General features: G+C 30.7%; 1 long non-coding RNA gene across 1 annotated transcript; it reads left to right on the top strand.

Moving 5' to 3' along the window:
- Positions 1 to 512: 512 nt before the first annotated feature.
- Positions 513 to 3,341, top strand: LOC122599025. The gene is made up of 3 exons (XR_006323845.1): positions 513 to 536; positions 2,197 to 2,263; positions 3,275 to 3,341. It is a non-coding gene; the product is annotated as an uncharacterized LOC122599025 (long non-coding RNA).
- The last annotated feature ends 362 nt before the right edge of the window (positions 3,342 to 3,703 follow it).

Raw genomic sequence — 3,703 nt, 5'->3', positions numbered from 1 at the left:
GACAAGAAAGTGTTAGTGTAACATCCGCGGATTTTGATCATTTGACTTTTGTGTAAATTGACTAGTTAATTCAATTAGTGAATGATTTAGTTCCTTTTGAGACTAAACGATGGGCAAAACGCTTAATGGGTCACTTGACCACTTGTTGGACAACACGATATTAGACGACACATGACGACGACTTAATTAAACTAGTAATGTGTGAAACGGGTCAACCCATGGTCATGACCCATGATCCATGACCCATGATCTATGACCCAACTCTTACACCCAACCCTATCCTCACCTTATCTACCATTCCCTCCATTCATTTCTCTCTACTTTTTCTCTCTCTATTTCTCTTCCAAGAACACACAAATACAAACCTCCCTCTCTCTCTAAAACTCTTACATCAGATTAACTATTTCAAGTGAACTTGTGATGGAATAATCATCTAAATTGTCATCTTTACAACATATCTCAAAATTGGAAATCAAAGTGCAAGAAAACTACATATTTAGCTAAATTTCGGATTTCACAACTTGGAGAAGGTTTTGGTAAGCTACTTATCACTCAAATCCATCATTTTATGTATATTAACATGTTTCTAGTCAAACCCAAGCGTTCTTGAGTCAAATTGTAGGTCAAAAGCGAAATGGGTCGAAATTAGGGTTACAAAGTGGGTAAACTAGGTCAAATCCAAATCTAAACTAATAATGGACGATCTAAATCGATTTTTGCAGTAGGTGTATGTAATATCCTATAAAACCGAAACACTATAATTGAAAAATACGTAAAACAATATTTAAATAAATGTATAGCTTTTAGAAGCAAATAATTAAGTTATGGTCTAATGTCGACGTAACCAAGGTTTAGAAAAAAAAAAGAAATAAATAAAATGATATCAATGGTGGTGGTAAAACTATATCTAAAAGCTAGCAAATTTGAAATCGGTTAGGAATGGCAAAAAGTAATTACTAATAATTATCATCTTAAAAATATGGTAATGTTCATAAAATGAACTTTGGTCTCTTTGTTTCTCTCGTGAGATAAGAATTTGTAGATACATATTCCTTATAATAATTTTTATGATAACAACTAAAATTAAAAGCTATCACTAATGCAACTTAAAATAAATAATGTTAGTATCATGACCTTTGGGTGGAACTAGTTTTGATAAAGCTACGGTTGAGATGATTAAATATAATTGCTAGGCATTTTAAAAGCACTCTATATAATTAACACCAATGACTCAAACTTTCTTTTCATACAAACAAAATAATATATAGGTTCGGAAGTGATGAGGCCAAAGATGATGAAAGCCAAAGATGATGAAATAATAATAATAATAATAATAATAATAATAATAATAATAATAATAATAATAATAATAATATGTATTCCTATTACCAAAATTTGGAATTTCAATTTGAGACATCTGATTTCTTATTGTGAACGTGCGGTCGTGGGAAGGGAATAAGAAACCAAGGTGAATTTGTCAACTAAATTGCATAGCAGTAAAAGCTTCAAGTCATTTTGTTGATAAGCCATTGATAGATTTTATATTATAACTCTTATGATGCTTTACACAAGATTGTTATTACTTATTTTATTTATTATTTATTATATTTAAACAATTTATATTATTATATTTTATTTAATTTTTTTTTGCTGAATATTATTTTGTCATAATCCATAATATAACTTACTTAATCCTATATTTGTACACTTTCAAATTCTTTGACTTAATCCCATGATTTGTACGTTTGAATAATTATATATATTATATATACTGATCAAAGTATTTTTTAAGAGATGGGTATCATCTAGTTAAACTTTACTGTGGATTTTTACATAGAGTTTTATTATATATGTTACCCCTTGTGATTTATTAAATAAAAATATAAGGTGTTGTCAAGACTTTAAAGTATTATTTGGACAGTAAATTCATAGCATCGTTTTGTAAAGGTGTATAATATATATTCAAATTTATATTTTATTTTATATACTATATAAGTTAAAGCAGAAGGGTGTATGACAGTATGAGCGTTTTGGTTCAAAGTCTCTTGTTAAAAGTGAAAGTTACGACTAAAGTAATATATACAACAACAAAAGTAAAAATAACATGAAACTTATATAATAAACTCATAAATTAAAAAGATATTACATACTCCCTATTTGAATATGTTTTGTGCTTATACGCTTGTATATGATTAGATTCGGTTTGGTGATCGCGTTTCGTTGGTGGATCTTGCATTTTGAATTCATTGTGATCGGCGATAAGGTACGGATATTCTAGGTGATATTAGGCTCCTTCCGATAAAATATTTCCTCTCAAAACTCCATTTGAATCTTGTGAAATTTGTATGGATTCAATAAATTATTTGAAAAAATTATTTGTTTGCTAGTCTTTGAACATTTTAGTTGATTTGAAAATTATAATATTTTTTATATATATATTAAGTGTGTCAAAACCATCTCTTGAAACCCAATTTTCTAATTGTCCCGAAAGAGTTGCGTTTTGGGTGTTACATTTGATGCGGTGATTCGTACAAGTGTTCCCCAATTCGTACACTCATATATGTCCCTTGACTAACGAAAATTAATATTGTCACATATTTGTGAGAATTGGGTGATGGAGATGTGGTCTTAAGTTTATATATAAATGTCTTAAAATATTCTTATTCTAACTGTCTAAAAATTCATTTGTCTCTTAAAAACTCATTCGATATATCTATATATATAAGTTGGTCAAAACGGTTTCTTAAGATATGCATGTAAGGGTAACCTATCCATGGAGGTCCCATGGGCGCGTTATTGTGACACCGATGATGTGGCACCGGCCGTAGCGGTGTATTTGATTTGATCTACGACGTCTCCTTTTGATAACCTGGTAGTGGTTCGAGCTCATATATTATATTTTGATAGGAGGCGTATGAATCGGTCCTTGGTATATTTGTTTGACGGTGGGCGCTTATCGTAGTGTCATACGAGGCGTTTCGTACCAAAAATGGAGGATTGGGGAGTAGCTACCCTATGAATTCATTCGGCCCTTATTTGTTTGACTCTTATATGCATTATTTTATGAAACTTGGTTTATAGTTGATATATATATTTGATGTATAATGTATTGTGGAATTATACATATCTGAACTTTGATTTGAAATAAGTTTGTTTCGAAAATAAGTTTGTTTATAAAAATATGTTTCGCTTTTCATACTATGTTCACGCTTTTGTCATATCCGCTCACTGGGCTTTTGCTCAGTCTTATTCCTTTTTCTTTCTTATACGGCAGGTAATCCAGGGGGCATTGGGGACGAGCGAAGAGTGTAGAACGATTTGGACCTAGCACTTTTGGCCTTGGAGTTCTAGTTCTTTATGTTGGATTATAAGTACTTTTGAATATTTTGTTACTTTGACTTTGGTTTGATTTGAATAAGATTAATGCCCCTTTTGTCCTATAAGTTCCTTTTGATATCATTTTGTACGTTATGTAAGTTAGGGGCGTTACAGTGTACCTAATTTTGTTCATATATACTTCAAAAATGAGTTCCATGCCTTCAAAAAGTCAATTTGGCCGATTTAGGGTTTTGCAAAAGTCAAAGTGGGACAAAAATGGGTTTTGATGATTTTGTGAGTCATGGGTTAAATTCTTGAAGTGGGTTATGTTCATTGATGTTATTTCATGTCTAATAAAGCATTAAATCCAGTTTTGAAGCATTAC

This window comes from Erigeron canadensis, chromosome 1, assembly GCF_010389155.1.
Source record: "Erigeron canadensis isolate Cc75 chromosome 1, C_canadensis_v1, whole genome shotgun sequence".
Lineage (NCBI taxonomy): Eukaryota > Viridiplantae > Streptophyta > Magnoliopsida > Asterales > Asteraceae > Erigeron > Erigeron canadensis.
The sequence above is the reverse complement of the archived record's forward strand: the minus strand, read 5'-3'. Positions and strand labels throughout refer to the sequence as shown.